The sequence below is a fragment of the Sparus aurata genome, chromosome 22 (assembly GCF_900880675.1).
Source record: "Sparus aurata chromosome 22, fSpaAur1.1, whole genome shotgun sequence".
In the NCBI taxonomy this organism is placed as follows: Eukaryota; Metazoa; Chordata; class Actinopteri; order Spariformes; family Sparidae; genus Sparus; species Sparus aurata.
This window is the reverse complement of record NC_044208.1, coordinates 14320685-14339877: the sequence shown is the minus strand read 5'-3', so window position 1 is coordinate 14339877 and position 19193 is coordinate 14320685. Positions and strand designations below refer to the sequence as shown.

The 19193-nt window shown below is 40.7% G+C and overlaps 1 pseudogene; it reads right to left on the bottom strand.

The window, feature by feature from the left end:
- Positions 1–455: 455 nt before the first annotated feature.
- On the bottom strand, positions 456–17266 carry LOC115574409 (vesicular inhibitory amino acid transporter-like; annotated as a pseudogene).
- Positions 17267–19193: the final 1927 nt, after the last annotated feature.

The following is a 19193-nucleotide window of genomic DNA, read 5'->3' as shown; positions in this document are numbered from 1 at the left end:
ATGAGCTGCTTCAAATGGTTGCCTTGTTCTTTTAAAAGTAAATGCTATCATTAATGCTATGGCAGAAAATAAACAACACTACATGTTTTTACCTATCTACACCTCACGGTAGGAACAATTACCACACTATTCAAAGCAACAATACTTAACTTTCTGGAGAAAGATAGTAGAGTTTTGAGTCTCGCCTTTATGTCACATATATATGTACATATATTTTATGCAAGTATGTTTATACTTGCAATCAACAATGTTTGGCCACGTGGAGGGAGCAGAAATAAACTTTTCCTATGTTCACCATGCTCTAATCGACTTGGCTAACTTTTTCGCTCTGCTGTTTGGTGCTGGGAAAATACTGTACAGTGTATTTATAGAGCTTTTTCAGTGAAAGCAGCCAAAACAATGAGCTGAAACATGCTTAAAATGCTCAAGAGAGCTGAGAGGATTGCAGACTCGGTGAAAGTTCTCCAAGGAAAGTTTTAAGGGTGAGAGGGGGGCTCGCAGCTGTCATTTTCTACAAACTGACCTGAATGACCTGTCCATCCATCCGCCATTCCCCTCCTACAGTCCCTCCACCAGCCTTTTCACTGAGCAAATCAACCCAGACACGCTGCAGACGACCCCCAGACTGAGAATACACACATCTATCAGCCGCTCCCTCACAGCGAGGCGGCCCCACTGCAGTCTGAGGTGAAACAGGCACGGCAGTATGAGTGTCATGGCCGCCCCGGTCACACTGCCTGTCAAACCCATCAACAGGGAGAACCTGGGGACTAGCAGAGCCAGGAGGTATGATGTCATCAGCAGGGCGCCGCGGACCAACAGGGCCGGGCTGGACACACCTCTGTGTTTGGAGTAGGATGACACCACAGCGTCTGTAGGAGGAATCGAAGCAGAGAGGTTGAAAAGGGTACACCATTTGTTTTGACCTGCAAGCAATTTTTGTTTATAGATTACTCAGTTGTGAGTCATTGTTTTCCAGTTTCATCTGTGTGGAGGCGTCGTCAGCCTCCAGCTTCAAAACTGCAAATTTCCTTATTTACAGTATGACGTCATTTGAACGAGGGATTACAAGCACCAGGGAATTAAGAGTTGACGGACATGCAGGACTTGGGGGGGGGGGCGGACCTTTACAACACTTATGTCATCTTCTTTTTTGTTTATCTCCCTGGCAAAAGTATTCATCATCAGACGACATCACATCACACAAGTATTGTAAACTGATGAGTTCACGGCTGTTGACAGTCAATAATTATGGAAAGTTCAGACATGGTGACACATGTGTTGACAGTCAACAGTTTCCCTGATCACTCAGCTCAAGAAGGGAAACAAATGGCATGTGCTTGTTTTTAGGTTCAATAGGTAACATTTTTCGACATAATGTTCATGGTTTCATGTCATATGTAATGCCATTTTTCTATTGTCTTGATTTTTGGTGCCTCCCATAGATTCAATTTATTATTTGTATATATATAAATTGTTTTAGCGGCTAAATTTACATTCTCTCTTATGTTCTCTTGGAGTATATATTGGTTTGTGTGTTAGTGTTACTAGTATAGTGGTGTATATTTCATATGTTGTCTGCTGTGAACTGTCTTAATGATGGCTCTAGTGAGAAAGCCTCAGTTATCTAATAGCTAAAATCTTAAAATTAGGAGAACTTGTTGATCATACTGCTCACAGCGTAAAAACACAATTAGCGTCCTGTAATTAAGTATCCGGCAGATGTTTTCCTTAACGAAATGCTTAGTTTGTCAAAACATATGCTTGCAAAACAAATGGCTTCACTGCTCACCTTTAATAATGACTGTTTGTAGAGCCACAATTATGGTAGTTTACGAAGGCTCGAAGGTGGATGCGAGAACGTAACAGAGGCAGAGATCTGTGGGCTAATCAAGCTTGTAATAGAGAGTAACTGGAGGCTCATATTCTGTTTCAGTGAGACTTTAATGTTCACTGAAATAACAGCTGAGATGCAGCTCAGTCTAACCACAGTTTACTACTGATGACCCCATGGAATAATCACGAATCACGCTCAAGGGAAACTGTGGCAGTACAAAAGAATAAAAATGTCAGTGATTCGCTTTCTTCAGTGCTGTTTTTATTCACCATCAAGGGGATTTCAATGGACAAACCTCCACAGGCCTGCTCCTCCAGGCCTTGGCTGGGACAGCCACTCACGTCCACCGTTACGATACCTCGCTGTAATGTATACAGTCTTAAAGGACCGCAAAACATTTCTGGAGCTTCACAGGGAACTATGTTCTATGTCCTGCCTGGTTCCTGTTCCAAAGAAGTCGACACCATCAGACCTCAATGACTATCGACCAGTGACCCTCACATCTTACGTCATGAAGGTGCTGGAGAGACTGGTTTTGGCCAACCTGAGGCCGCAGGTGAGAGCCCTGCTAGACCCTCTGCAATTTGCTTACCAGCCCCACTTGGGAGTTGATGATGCTGTCATCTACTTGCTGCAACGAGCTCATTCGCACCTGGATGGTGGAGGAGGCACTGTGAGAATCACATTCTTTGATTTCTCTAGTGCTTTTAACACCATTCAGCCACTACTACTGGGGGAGAAGCTGCGGGTGATGGGTGTAGACGACACAATGATCTCCTGGATTACTGACTACCTGACAGGCAGGCCACAGCTTGTCCGTATGGGCAGTGTTCTGTCTGATGCGGTGGTTAGTGATACAGGAGCTCCACAGGGGACTGTGCTGTGTCCTTTCCTGTTCACCTTATACACCACTGACTTTCAGTACAACACCGGGTCGTGTCACCTGCAAACATTTTCTGACGACTCGGCTGTTGTTGGGTGTATAAGTGAGGGACAGGAGGAGGAGTACAGGGCACTGGTAGACAACTTTGTGGAGTGGACTGGACAGAATCACCTGCGGCTGAACATCAGCAAGACCAGAGAGATGGTGATAGATTTTAGGAAGACGAGGAAGACGGCTTTCCAACCAATGCGCATTCTGGGAAAGGATGTGGAGGCGGTGGAGGATTACAAGTACCTGGGTGTTACCATCAACCACAGACTGGACTGGAGATCTAACACTGAAGCTGTGTACAAGAAGGGGGTGAGCAGACTTTACTTCCTGAGGAAGCTGAGATCCTTCAACGTGTGCAGCAAGATGTTGGAGATCTTTTATCAGTCTGTGGTGGCCAGTGTACTTTTCTTTGCTGTGGTTTGTTGGGGAAGCAGCATTGTAGCCAGCGACACCAACAGACTCAACAAACTGATCAGGAAGGCTGGCTCTGTGATTGGCTGCAAACAGGACACTCTGGAGGCTGTGGTGGAGAGGAGGACACTGAAAAAACTGTTATCCATCATGGATAATCCTCTCCACCCTCTCCAACTCACACTGGTCAGACAGCGGAGCACCTTCTCCGGAAGGCTGCTTCAGCTTCGCTGTCGTAGCAATAGATACAGGAAATCTTTCCTGCCACAAGCCATCACAACAACTCTCTCACCTCTGCCTGACAGAGAACTCTGGTCTCTCTACTGTTTTGTTGTATATATTATTATTTTTATAGTATATTTTGCATATTTTGTTTTGTTGTATATATGATTATTGTTTATTGTTTATAGCACACTGTGCACTGTATATATACACTATGTATATATTGCCTTCTATTTATGTTATGTACAAAGTGTTTTATTTGCGGACCCACTACTGCTGTAAAAAAATAATTTCCCATTCTGGGATCATTAAAGTAATTCTATCTATCTATCTATCTATGTTGCTGGTAGATGGGGACTTGTTTTGAAACGTAAACTGAAACAACCAGAAAAAAAGACACTCGATATGGCTCCATACAGCTAGTCTGTCTTAGTTGTCCTGTGTTTTGTTGTTTCGGAAACAATGACAATAAAAATCTGTTCTGTCTAATCCAAGTCTCCAGAAGCTCCAGGAACCCAAACCGATTTGAATACATTGTTTTTTACACCTTTTTAAAGCTGGTGCATGACCTCGACCACACACATGGTGTAGATATTATCTTTTCAAATCAACCTGGGATCTCAAGGCAAGCTTGGATTATACCAGACAAGCTGTATGGAGCCAACCAACTTCCCATCAGCACGAGGGTGAGTAGACAGCATCTCAATTTTCATTTCTGGGTGGATTTATCCTCCAACCAACACACCTCTGATGGCTACAAACTACTATTTTTTGACGGATGTCCGGGAGGAACTCTTTCATCCATGGGGCAATACATTGGGCAAGGTCAGTGGTTTGAATATAGAAATACTGTCAGTAGCGTTCACCTCCAAGCAGGCATGTTTGCAGTATTTCAGCAGCGGAGTAGAATGGCAGAGGGTAGGACAGCAGGGCTTTAGCCAGGAGACACAGGTTGACGAGCGGTCGGAGGTCAGAGGGCAGGTTGTCCGTGATGACCTCGCTGATCCCCGTCCCCCAGGTCAACACGGCCTAATGGAGGAAGCAATCAAAGCAGTCGGTCAATCAATCACGCCAATTGTCTGTCCCTTCTCCCCTCCTTTCATTGGACTTGCTGTCGTACGCCAGATGTCGTGAGCCAATTTCATCTCCATCTCGATTTTTTGGGGATATTGTTTAATGAGAAAATAGCTATTTCAATTTGGCAACAAAAAACAGGCTCCTAAGTTTCTTTCAGGCCCATCAGCAACTCAGACAAGAGATCCTATCAACTCTACACATGTCACTGAAATTAGAGGAAATTTTCTGTGTCGCTAACCAGTAAGGAAAACATAGTTTTCATGATGCAGGCAGCACCATGAGTCCACCCCAGCATGGCATTAAACTGCCCTCGGTCCTCCATGCTGCCCTCCAGAGGAGGGAGGAAGATCTGCGAGGTGTAGGAGAAGATGATGACGCCCACAGAGACGAGGAAGTCCTCCGGGTCGGCAGACAACGACAAAGAGGACCAGGACCAGCTGCTGGCTCGGCTCAGACAGTACAGCATGACCAACAGGCTGACGGGGGAGGAGAAAATGGTACAAGATAATGATCGACAGTGAATCTAATAATAATCCTGTCATTTGTCATTTGTTCAACTTTTATTCACACAGGACGGCCCACTCAGGTACTCAGGGCGATAAATTCGGTCCTGTCCAAAGAAAGCCATGCATCTCCAAATTTGTCTGTTTTTAATATTCTCAGATAATTAGAAGGATTATTTGTTCCTGTAAGTGTTTGAGAACATCCTCCAACTGCCTAAGCTAAACAAGCAAAGCGAGTCAGCTGAAAAAATGTTTTGGCTCAAAAGTTGATGTTGCAATGATCAGAAGACAGGAATCTTCTTTTTTTTTTCCTGACGAGATGCATAGTATCTGTAATATGTAATTTTAATGTACATTCAGCTAACATTCTTTTTTAATAAATAAATAACTCTGACCCAAATTACTGCCAAGCAACCACAGATCATTCAAAGCAACAGAAGACAAATGACTGATGTGTGTGCAAATCTTCCATCAAATTGTATGACATAAGTTTCAAGTGTCACTTTTAATACAGTTTTTTCATCATGTGAATAAATAAAGTTTAAATAAAGTTTGTCTGATTAATTTAACTGAAGAGTTATACATAAACCTGGTGTGTTTATTTGATTATTACAGATAAAGTTAAGAGTGAAAGTTGAAGCGAATTAGCATAATAAGGTTTTTTCACATATTTCTTTACTACTAAGTATTACACGTGAAGTTAATGCATTTAAACTGGTCCTTCTGTCTCCTGTTATAAATCACACAAATACAATGTATAAACTCTGATGCAACATGATAGAAAACATGTTGCATTATAGGCGACCCTTTACAAGGAACTTTTCTAATAGAATTAAAGATAAATTCACATGTAGTAAAAATACTCAAAATCACAGAAACAGTTAAATATGGTATATTATGTGTTAGCAAGACAAGGTTGCCTCTGTTTGGTTATTCGACCTCTGTTCTTGAGAGTGATCCCAAACTAATCCCACCAACAGCAAGAGATTCAGGATAAATAGAGAAAGGTCCGGATAGAATATTTTTCTCTATGCTTAAAGAAAGTCTTCCTCAGATTTTCAGTATTAATGAGGCAATAATACAAACTCAGAAATATGCATTTCTTCCATATGTGAATAAACAAGCTGTTTTCAGAGTACAATAAGGTCCCCAGAACACTGTGTGAAAGTAAGAAAGGTGGCAGGGTCCGCCATGTTTAAACAAAGTAAAACAGTATGAAATGGTGTTGTCCTTTAAGGTCGGTTTGTTTATTTGGCTTGTTTAGGCATCAACAAAACATAAATATAGATCTTTCCCCTCTGATTAAATCTTCTTCCCGAAAACTACATAGTGCACCTTTAAATCTTGACTCATCGGGTAATAAACTGAGAAGGAATGTGTGTTTAAACATGACTTGATGACCAAAGAAAGGCTACTTTCCCCATGTCTCGTGCTGGACACCTGGCATGACAGATAAATCAAACATCCAGTAACAGCGGTGCCGGTGTGTAGCAGGTGGCAGCAGACAGCAGAACCAGCAGCAGCTGCTAAATGATCACAAGACTGAGAATGAGAGCAGATTATAAAGACCGCCCTGCTGTCTTGATTTAATACCATTGGTGAGTTTTGTCAGCTGGTAGCAATCAGCTGACAGCGCTGCTCTGTCAGGACAATTGTGATGCCGCTTTCAGTCGAGTCACCTGATTAGTATGTGAGCCAGGGAGCACAGCAGGCTGAGGGCGGAGACTGGCCTGAGATCAGTCAGCAGCAGACAGGGCAGCAGGAACATCAGAGACACCAGAGAACACACTGATCTGGGGACAGTCATCCCTGTCAGGCTGTCAGATAACAGGCTGCTGGAGACGACTAGATACAGGGTGCAGGTCATCAGCAGCTCAATCACCTGGAGGAAAGACACACAAGGACATTATTTCATGTGTTTCTTTTTGTCACTAGAAATAGAGGGCATTTCAATTCACCTGTTTGTCAAGAACATTTTGAATAATGCTAAAATAATCCACCGAAGCCAAGCATTCCAATATGGTGTCTCAAAACTCACTTTCCTTTTAAAAATCCAAAATAATTATGTAAGTTCACTGGTTTCTAATGCAATTCAGTTTGATTCAATATTCTCTCTGAAACAAACAGATAATGATCCACGATATTCTAAAGTTGCTCTCCAGCCAGAAATGTGTTTTTCTTCTGCTCCGCACAGTTGAACGCTTGAGCTTCAAACTGTTTTCACATTCATTCCTCAAAGTGTAAATCTCCCTGGCAGCCATAGTTAATATTATAGCACAAGGAGTGTGAAGAGCAAAAGGTCTGTTTGGTGAGGAAGACGTGGATGGACAGTCAGGTTCAACAAGCACGTATCGTGACGCCACATAGCATAACATAGCGTAAAGTAACGCAACACAACGCAACGGAGCAGAACAGTGGGGAAACGTAACAGAAGGTAACATGTGCAGTGTAACATTAGTAACATTAGTAACATTAGTAACTGAAATTACAGAGGTAACATTGTGATTTTGAATCAAACCTAACCTTTTAAACCTTTTCCTAAACCTAACAAGCAGTTTCAGTGCCTAGTTTTGATTTGTGACATCACAGATGGTCCAGTATACAGCTACCAGTGCACATACGCTGAGAATGGTCTTTACGGTGGTGTGTCCAATAGTTAAACTTGTCGTATCAATAACATTTTCATATCAATATATTCTGGAATTTTCGATGATGGAGATAGAAAAGGTGCTAATTTTAAGGATTTTAATTTGATAATTATTCTTAAATTACCATAGAACTTTTATGAATGCTTTTATACACGTGTGGAGGGGATCTTAATGCCACTTGTTCCAAGAAACTTGGATGATAGAATGTGTGTGTTGGTTTATACTGTACTTATGTGTATGTGTGTGTGTGTGTGTTACCTGAGCTACATTGACCATCCAGCCGCCCAGTCCAGGCCAGTGTGGCCACAGCCCTTTGCAGCAGGCCTCCACGATGTCCTGGTAGCTGCGTCGCACTCGGACTCTTGACACCGAGCCAGACCCTCTGCTGAAAAGATGCAAGCACCTTCTTAATGTGATGACACAAATTCACATTTTTTCAAGGCTACTGTCTTTGAGCTCACATTGTTTGTCAAAAAGCACGGCTTCGCCTCAAGAAATGTTTTAAGTGAGCACAATGAGATGTTTGGTCGTCGTATTTTAGGGCCAGAGATGTGTTTTAAAATCAAACACGGCTCAATTAAACATATTTGAATCCACGAGGCAAAAGTAAACACAAACACCACAGTTTTATCATGCTCACGTTCCCTCTGGCTGTAGCGGAGGTATAACTCTGAGGCTCACCACTGCTCAACGATCAGAATCGCGCACATTTGGACTCTAAAAACCCTCTACTCTCTGTTTGGATTAGATTCCCCACAGGAGTCTGGATAGAACAGAGGGAATCTATCTATTTTTATGTATACATGAGAACTCTGCTGTCAGTAATGATAGTCACCATTGCTGATAATGCAGAGAGGAGGCCGCCGTCTGCAGAAATTCAAACTTAGGTACCAACAACATCCAGAAAAAAAAACATACCAGAGTTGCCCAGTGAATCAGTCACTGTAGTCCGAAAGTGATTTCATGCAATAAAAGCGATGTAATTATAAAGTGACACTGGAGCTGGCTAATTGAAACCTCACCTTTGTTCATCCTCGTACAGACAGGCCACCAGGATCCTGCCTGTGTGGTTGCAGACCCAGGCCGACAGAACCAGCAGAACGAGACCCACGTAACCTGACCTGACCAGAGCGAAGGGTAAACCCAACACGAAGATACCCTGAGGGAGAACAGAGAGAAGGGGAGACAGAACACGGGCGGGGAGGAATAGACCAAGACCAGATTTAATGAGTTGTCTCAAAAACTCTCTTGTGTTGTGTCCTGTTAATTGTCCTGGTTAAAGGTTTGATATGTAATATAGCCAGACTTCGAAGGTAGCTCCAAGCACATAGGGGGCACCGCATCACCGACAGTAATCGACAACTGCTGCTGTTTTGCAGGCTATGCTTGGTTGTAAGCACAGGAAATGGCGCACAGCTCCACCTGGTTTAGCAGAGTGAAGGTGAACACCTCTGGACACTGTACTGTGACGGAACAGAGCCCCCAAGACTGACAGAGGTCAGGTTGAACAAGAAGATGTAGACGGGGACAGAACGAGAGAGTTGGGCATCAGCAGTGAGTGGGCCGCGACCTCACGGCCAGACAGGCGGGAGGTTTCGCGCGAGGAAAAGGGAGGACGAGGGGGAGATCAGAGGAGACAAGGAGCTACTTTGATGGGGCTGCTGCGTTCTGAATGTTGGAACATGGAGACTCAGCGAGTGGAAACACATCACAGCACATCGTCGGCGCAGGCAGACAAGCAGACACACATTGTGTACGCATAAACAGACGAGCGCGCAGTCTCTCCGCTTTCAAGTTACTATTTTGTAACTGGAGTCTGTTAGGCATATGCTGATGGAGCTTTGATGTTCAAATGGAGCTGCTGGGGATGAAAGCAGTCTGAGAGAAATCTGAGCTCAAGTATCTGATTTCATCTCCCCCCTCTCTCTCTCTCTCTCTCTCTCTCTTTCTCTCTGTGTTTCTGCCAGCTAATTCCTCATTGGCTGCTCTGGGCGCAACCTCAAGAAGCTCCCAATCACAAATAAGAGAAGAAGAAGAAGAAAGAAAAAAAGAAAATCCCAGAAGAGCATTGTTCTTTTCAGCTCCCATCTGACACCCGAGAGACCTTTAATATCTGTTTATTCAGGGAATGTCGGGAGAGCAACACACGCTCTTTTTTTTGCTCGTACCTTGCGCTCGCTCAAGATTGGACGCCAGGCAGCGGCGACCTATGCTGTGATAAAATAAAAGATTACACGCTCGCTGCTCCCGTCTGGACCGCCCAGGTGCGACACTTCAACTGCTGCCCTTCAGGTTATGCACAATATTTAATGCAAGCACATGCCCCCATGCCGACAAAGTGATGGAGAAATGTCACTTCCCACCATGAGGGGATGAAGTAGAGCAGGATGGGGCAGAGAAAAGACAGGTTTGACATTTACAAAAAGTGGAAGCAAAACATTTTTTTTTTTTAAAGAAATCTTGTTTGTTCAAATATAAAAAAAAAATATCTGAAAAGGATGTGTCCGAACCTTTCACGGTGTAAAAACGCAACTTTTACACAAATTATTTCTGTATGAATTAAAACGGCTTTTAGACTTAACACAAATAAAAGGATACAATAAAAAATGGACTGAGATGTCTTTTCAGTTGTTGCTGCTCATGATGATGAAAGATTTGGAGAATCTGATGCTTTCGTCTGTCATAGGCTACTTGGCAGAAACTTTAACATTTCAGGGTTTTGGACTTTAGACAAGTTTAGCAAGTTTAAGATGTCATCTTAGTTTGATTGATTAAAAGAGTTGTCAAAACTTCAGTAAAGCAATTCCATTGAGCTGTGTGAGGCACACAAAGCACAGATTTATGAAGGAGTATGGTCAACCTTTAGTCTCTAGTATGGATCAGGCTCCTATCGTGCAACTAGATAGCATCTTTCATTCAAATCTCCTTAAAAATAACCACATCTTTTAAACACCATACCTCCGATTTGTGAATCAGGCTTTCTGTTGAGCATAGTCCACCAATAGTGGTCGTAGCAATAATTAACATAACCTTAACGTAGCTCACTTTTTAAAACCAAAACCATGATCCATTCCTTAACCTAACCAAGTCGGTTTTGAGGCTAAACCAAATGAAGCTATGACCATTTCACAATGCTTACAGCAGCTTTAACTACGTGATGAAGAACATCAGCTTTGATATCCTGACTCTCCAGCAGTCAGGTGTCAGTTTGTGCAACGTCTTGAACCTTTTTGTAATAGTTTTGGTATCAGGTACAGTAATGTATGAGGACTAGTTGAAAAATACAAGTATTTTTTACGGGCTGGTAGCGCTTCTCATTATGAGTTAACTGGACCTCGTGTGCAAAAAAATGCAAGTATAATACAGTCTTTTTTCAGAGAAACGCGGTTAGCTACTTGTCATCAAAACAACAATTTGAAGATTGTTATTGTTATGGCATGTGTCTGATAATTTATTAACCAAATGATTAGTCTGTTAATTGAGAAAACAATCACTAGATTAACTACCAAGGAATGGTAATGATAATGATTCCTTGTTCCAGATAATGGGGATGAGAGTGACGATAATAAACGGAGGAGATCTACAAACTGATGTGTGAAAGCTGAAACCAAAACTGCAAAAATGTCCCTTTCACTGCACTAACCTGCAGCATGTATTCAGCCTCACTCGTCTTGCAGGATCTTGGGATGTATTTGGCAAAACATTGAACCAAATAACTTTTGACAGCAATCGTTCCAAAACAAAATGGGGACATTCTGCGTTTCCCTGCAGGCTCGTGTTTGGATTTGAAAAAAACCATTTAAAAACTTGGATCTCGAGATTTTCAACCCAGTTTAAGATGAAATGACGCTTAAAAACAGATAATCATAGGTGGTAAAATTGATACCAGCTTTCCTCAGTGTCAGGAAAACAAAAGGTCCGCGTCTCTAATCTGCAATGATGACACACAAATGGAGCTCCCTCATTAGCAGTCAGGTTGGAATTAAATCTGAGTTTCATAATATTCCCATGTCGGGGGCCTTGAGAGCTGGAGCTGGCTTTTGCATTTCTGGCAGCAAATTTGCTCTCTAATAAAAACTTTATTAAGCTGGCAGACAGTCAGTTATATTGGCATCAATAAACCACCACCGGAAAATACATATTTTCTTTTTAGCCTTGATAGGAGATAAAACTGCTGTTCTTTTTGTCCATTATTAAGACATCTGTTCGCCCATTTACAAATGCATCTGCCATTACTGCAATGATAGGTGTTCATACATCAGATTATCATCTGCATCTTTTATCGCTGCTGCGTGGTGATCCATCACTGTGAGTCTTAAACAGCTCCTCCGTGTCATCGTCTTTGGCAGAAAGAGACTTTGAAATGCTCTCATTTGATTTGGAATAATAAGGATCACTCTGAGGAACTGATACTCATAATGTAATTACTCTGCATTTAAATTCTAACTTTACATGCTTCAATACTAGTAATTAAATAGTGTTTATGATCTTGGAGGTTGTATTTCACCATTTGCATGTCCGTCAGTTGTGGCTTTTGAATAAGGCCATTACAGGATTGTACCACACCCTTGCACCTACCTTTTATATTTTCATATTACCTCATGTGCCTTTTTATTGTATTTATGTGAAACAAATAAGCATAAACATAAACAAAAGCATCCAATTGATAATAAACAACATCATCAATCCCATAGTGACCTTACCTTAACCTATCTGTAACCGCAACCAAACGGATTACTGAGCAATCCATTTGGTAAAGGTTCCTGATTAAAGTGCGCTGCAGGTAACAGATAAGCTATGAAACATAAACCGACCCGACTAATAGAGAGGAAGCTGATACTGTTTTAGGAGAGTTTAAAAAATGCTTTATATTAAATGGGGACTATTCAAATCACAGACAAATTATGGACATATTAAACAAATATCAGATAAATTAAATATTATACATATTGTCAAGAGATCTTTCTCTGTCTGGATGTCAAGTGCATATCTCGAGAACTGCTCATCCGATCTACTTCACACTTGACAGGTTCTTGGCAAATTTAGTGAGGGCTAGGAGGTTCACCATGGCTTAACAGCCACAGGGTTTTATTAGAGCATAGGTAGGGAGATAGATTATGGAGCCACTCAGCCAAAATTCCCCAGCTTCCTTAAAAAGAATTTTCCCCAAGGACCACCATTATGAAAAAAAACGTCTGTAAAGCTTTAAATAGGATCTGTAAATGAGGTCGAACGTGCCTCTTGCTATTATGAATTTTTGTTCAATGACGTTTTTATATTTGTAAAACTCTACTACGCATATTCACAGGGCTGCATAATCAGGAAGTAAAGTGTTTATTTGGCTTGCACGCACGGCAAGCAATTCTCATTGGTATGAATGGGTGCCATCTTTGCATCTGGTATCTTATTCTTCTTGTCAGTACCTTGGATGCCAGCTGTCTCACTGGTTGTTGTTGGAAATTCTTGGAAAGTCCAAATTGTATGAGAGTAGCAATGTATGATATGTACAATGGATTTCAAATCGCAAATATCAAACATGTTTGATTTTATCTGAGTGGCGCCAAAGAGTCTGTGAGCAATTCCGGAAGCTGAGGATTGGATCTGTAAACCCCTCACATTACCATATGATCAATGCTGAACAACATGTTTTGAACGTGCAGTACACTAGTGTTTTCAAATATAGTGATATATATACAAAAGTAAGAAACCATAGATTTGAATATGCAATTTAAATCAGTAAGATGATTCATTAGAGACAGACTTTCTTGGTCTCTGATGAAAACTGGGACCCTCTGCCACTCAGATAGAGAGAGGTTAATAAACCAAGCACATAAAGTAAAGTACTTGTTTATCTACTAGATATCATGTGTTGTATGGTATATGTATTTATGTACAAACACTAACACTAATGATGATAAAACACCTGTGTTCACAGCAGTCTTAATGTAAATTCACCTCAACTCCTGAAGGAATATGTTTACATGTTTGCCTTAATTTGTAAGCACGCCTGTGTCTGTGTGTGTGTGTGTGTGTGTGTGACTGTGTGTATGCATGCGTACACTGTATTGATGCCTTAATGTCATAATGTTCTTTACGGACCCAGTGATGCCGTTCAATTACGCTGCAGTTATTCAGTGAAGGAGCACATTTACATGAGTACAGCAGTTGAATACGGCCCAGCGTTTACAGCATAATAAGCTATTAGCGTTACCGCAGCGGGGACACGCGATGACTGAGAGCTTTTGTTTTTTTTTTTAAATCATTTCATTCACGCTTTATTTGATTATGTAGACTGGAGAGCTGGCAGTACCATTAAACATTGTTTGGTAATATTGAAACATAATGGGAGTAGACTGAATAGCCTGCAGGTTTAATGCTTATTGAATGCGGTGTGCAGATTGGTGCCTAAACAGTTGGCTTTACATTTTGGATTTGTCTCTGGCGAGACTGTTAAGAAGCGAGACTTTCAAGGAGAAGAGTGAAATAAAGTGCTGAAACTGAACAAAACAATTAATTCCAAGTTTTCAGCTGCATTAATAATTGTCTTTTATAACAAATGATTGCTGTTCAGCAGCTATTTCAAAATGTAAAAAAAAGGGAACATTTGTGCTTCACGGCTAGATTGAATAACTATGAGTGACACATGCTGAAAAGGATTCATGTCAGTACATTCATTAGGCAATCACTTATACCATGTTTCAACTACATATACTTATTAGGGGCAATGTGGGGTTACGTTAAAGAAGACAAAGATCACGAAAAAGGATCAAGAGGGATACTGCCTTGTTTCCACACAATTTTATTTTGTGTCCGCATTTATGTAAAATCTACACAGCACAACCCCTATTCTTTAATGCAAGGAAATGCATTTCTTTACAATACAGAGGTGATTGACAGCAGCTCTGGCTTTGACTATGACTTTGGGGAAGGAAGACACAGCAGGCGGGGAAAAGAGAATGAAGCTGAAGAGGTAAAAGAGAGAATCGGGCAATGCGTAAAGCCGGAATACTCTTATATATTCCGCTGATTGTGGAAAGACAAACCAAGACTGTTTCATTGAGTTTCGAGGCAGTTTGCAGGAGCATGTTTTACGGGACAGTTACGCCTTTCTTTGTTCGGTAAAACGAAAAGACACTATTTTTTTTTCTGTTTAATAAGGAAAATAGAAGTACAAGCATTACATTTCTTGACATTTAGTGAGTTTATTTTGTTCATTTATTACACTAAAAGCTGGCGTATATCTGCCAGCTGAAACTACAGTCTCCTCTGGCCAGTACAAAGTGGTATTATGAGACAATAGGGGGCCACAGCTAGCTGGATAGCATGCTAAGTACATTATATATCTCTGCAACACAGTTCATGGATGTTTTTGTGTTTCTTCACACGACAATGATAATGTTAGTTCATTAGTGGAATGCTTTAAACTTCTAATCTGAAAAAACCTTTGTAACTGTCCTTTAAATTGAACATGAAAGTGGAATGAAATATGGAAGTATTTGAAAGATCTCTGACCTGTATAGCATTTGTGACGTTCCAGCCAGCCTCCCAGGCGGTGATGGTGGCAGACGGATTCAGATCTGTGGTGCCAGTGCTGGCTGCCAGTTCTGGGCTCATCCTTGCTCTCTCTTCTTCAAGGCTGGGACAGAACTGAGAAGGCCCCTCCACAGCTTCCTCTCCTTCCTTTTTCTCCTCTCTATCTTCCAAAAGTATCCGTTTTTGCATATTCCCTCTCAGCAGCCCGGCCAACCGGCAGGATCCTGCCTCGTCACTCTGATTGAAACTTTCCACACTGTTGCTTACCGCCTTGTCAGCATGCATCTCAGAAGATCCTCTCCCTTTGCCATAACTTCTGGTGTTTTTGAACCAAAGTGGGCCTGCAGTGGAAACTGCTGAAGTTATGGTGATGGTACTGGGTCTGGAGGAGATAACAGTAGCTCTGGTTTCTTTAACAGCTGGACTCTCCTGCCACGAGCTGCTGGTGGACCCCATTAGAATTGGAGCTGGTCTCTCCCTCATACTGGGATAATCAGTCTTAGATGCTCTGTTTCTCCTGGTCTCATCACAGCCGGGATTATTAATGTTTGTGATGTTGTCATAAGGCGATCGGCTCTGCTCGCCATAGATTCTGTTCAATTCGTCACTGTGGGTCAGAATCAGCATCTCTTCATCCTCCTGAAAGAACCTGCGGATCAAAACCACTTTATTATAGTTTATAGTTTCTGTACAGTCACCCTATTTACTATGACAGCATCATTTTCCTCCCACAGGAGGACTAAGTTCAGGTACAAATAACTGAAGTTCTCAATTATATTGTTGTTCTTTCAAAATTCCTTAAAGGTGCAGACTGTATGCAACAACAAAAAAATCAATATCAAGAACATAATAATGAAAAGCAGTGATTGAATGTAACTGAGTACATTTGCTCAAGTTCCATTTTCTGCTATGGACTCATATGTTGTACTTTTTACTCTATAACATTTATATGATAACTTTTGCTACTAGTTACTAGATTGCATGCTGCATAAGGTTCAAAGAGGTGCATGTTTGAATTGAATAATTTTAATGGCAGTGAGATTAACAAAAAATAACAACTGTACTTTTGGTACTTAAGTACATTTACTGCCGGAACTTTAAGTAAATGTAATAAGACTTTTATGCTAGTAATAGTCATATGAGTGACTTTCACTTTTACCAAAGTAAAGTCTTTTTAATCACACTGTGACTGTATAAATAAATGTATCTATTTTCTAATTATGTGTATTTGAATGCATAATTGTCACATTTATTTATTAGTGCAGGTAGATATTTACTGTAGTTTTTACTTAATTATAATAATGCATGATGCAATGGTCTTACTATATGCATATATGCAATTTTAAAGCAGCTGCTTTAACAGCCAATTATCAGTTCATCATTAATAAATCATGAAATTTGGAAGTCTTTTTGTTACCACATGATCTATGTTTGCTGCAAAATCAGAGTGGGCTACAATAGTTAAAAGTTAAAAGATAAAGCAAACAACAAGTCAATTAACTAGATAACACACAATAATGACTTCATGAGAAGATGAGAGCTCCTGTCTGTAAATATTCAACAACTAAATAACAAATTACTTTAATTACTTTTCTCACATTATGTATAATATATTGCATATTAGTTTAGATACATTTGATTATTTGTATTTTTTAACAAGATACTTCTTTGTATGGATTTGTGTCCATTTGGGATGTATGGTCAATCCTTTTTTAAAATTTTAATCATTTAAAATTCTTAACAGTGATTAATCCATTATTGGATATACACACACACACACACACACACACACACACACACACACACACACACACATATATATATACACAAACACAAACACACACACACACATATATATGTATATATATATACACATACACACACATATATCCTGGCAGATACTTTTTATGGCCTTCAATATATTTAGTAGCAATCCCATGATGTGACTCACCTTGTTGTCCAGTCCAAGTGTAGCCGCGATGCCACCCAGCCCCACAGAGACCCGGCGGTGCTCCAGGGCTGCCCAGAGATCCGAGCCCAGTGATGGGAGCTCATCTTCAGCTTCACTGTCTACAGAGTCAGCCTCCCTGCCTCTGGTGGTCTGCAGGTCTAGAGGGGGAGCAACACACTCATGCAGAAGATTCACACCAACACACACTCAAAAACCAGAGCCTGACACACACACATTAGCACAAGTTCACAGGTGTGAGTGATTGACAAGTTGGTGAGCTGTAACATTATAATATACCAGTGTTGTCAACAGTGAAGGAGTAAACAGCTGCAATGGCCTGCATGTTAGGTAAGTACACTCAGGGATATTGTGGAGGTTAAAACTTAGTTTAATACACTTTCACACAGTCCCCCTTTATTCAGTCAAGTCTGATCCAATATTAAACTTGATAACCCTGTATCACTTTCAATTTTACATCACCCACGACTGTATATAACCTCAAGTTCACTGGATCTAAGATTTGGATCAAATTGCACTCCGTCCTTGATACCAACAACCTAAATACACCTGATTGTATTCATCAAGATCAATGCATTATTTTCTGCGAAATTAACTAAACGACATAACACCCCCCACAAAATTTTAAATCTTGCAATCTTAAAAATGTGAGAAAGAAATTCCAAGACTGTCCCTTATTCCAGATCCGCACCAAATGTCAATGGGATCAATTCTGGGGTGAGACCCATCCGTCCAACTTTTGTGGAAATCCGTGCAGTATTTTTTTTCTGTAATCCTGCTGACAAACCAACCTACCAGCAAACAAATGGATGCGGGTGAAAACATAACCTCCTTTGCGGATTATTATTTAAATAAAACACAATATAAACCCACAGTTTACTTATCGCAATGCTCTACTGAAAAGTTTGACCAATACACTACGCTGCTGATGGTGGTTTTTATTAACTCTATGTTCATGTTCAGCATTATTGATGCTAAAAAAACTTTTTTAAGCTGCAAACAACATTTTGTGTTTAGTAACCTCATCTACACACATGGATGAATGCATAGATATATATGAGTACCTGAGCTGTATGAACGTTCATACCCAGCTGCTTCAGTTTTGCCCCAGAGTGTGGTGAGATGTGCAGGGCAGCAGGAGGAGCCCTAGAACAGTTGTGTTACTTTTGTAGACACAACTGGACCAAAACTTCTGTCCAACTCTGTTGCGCTTCACTTCTGAACTGTGCGCCTCTTAGTTTCTTTTCAACTCATCTCCTTTTTTTCTGTGTTCTCGGTAACCAAAGCTGTGCTGATGCAACACTTCAGTTGCTTTGTAGCATCTGAAGTTTGCCTTTTCCAAAACTGCTGTAGTTCTGCAGCACACTGAAGTACGCTTTTAAAACCCTAATGGTTTCACAGTTTTTTAGCACCATTTTTGCATCAAACACAGACAGCTTCAAGTGAATGTGGAAAGTTCAGTTACAATACTGCTTATGAGCTCGATGGACTATGACAAAAAGTAATCAGACTGGTCTAATTCAGGGTCGCCGGATGCTCCCAAAAGCCCTAGGATGTAAAGTAAGAAACAAAAAATTTGGCAGGATTTTATCTGCCGTAGCGGTGGGAAATGCATGAATTTAACTACTGTACAATATTTCAGGTAGGCCTACTTTACATAAGTTTTTTTATTCCATGTTTTACAGCCATAGTTGACTTAATATAATACTCTATTATAATTTTAATAGATTATGTGCTTATTCTCATAAAAGTAAATTTAAGGCCCACATCTATTTATATGTATATGCTGTATACAATGGGTGCGGAACTGGATAAAGGGACAGTTCCAGGAATGTCACTCTCTTTAATGTTGCGAGATAGGGCTTTTATCAACATTTTCACCAATTTCTCAGGGAATAATGGATGTATATTGATATATATATATATATATATATAAAAAAACATCTGTATTTAGGAGGCTGGTATCTATTAATGAGTACAAAGGTCAATACTTTATTTCGGTATTTATATTTTCTGCTATTTCATATTTCCACTCCATTTTGGAGGCAAATGCTGATCT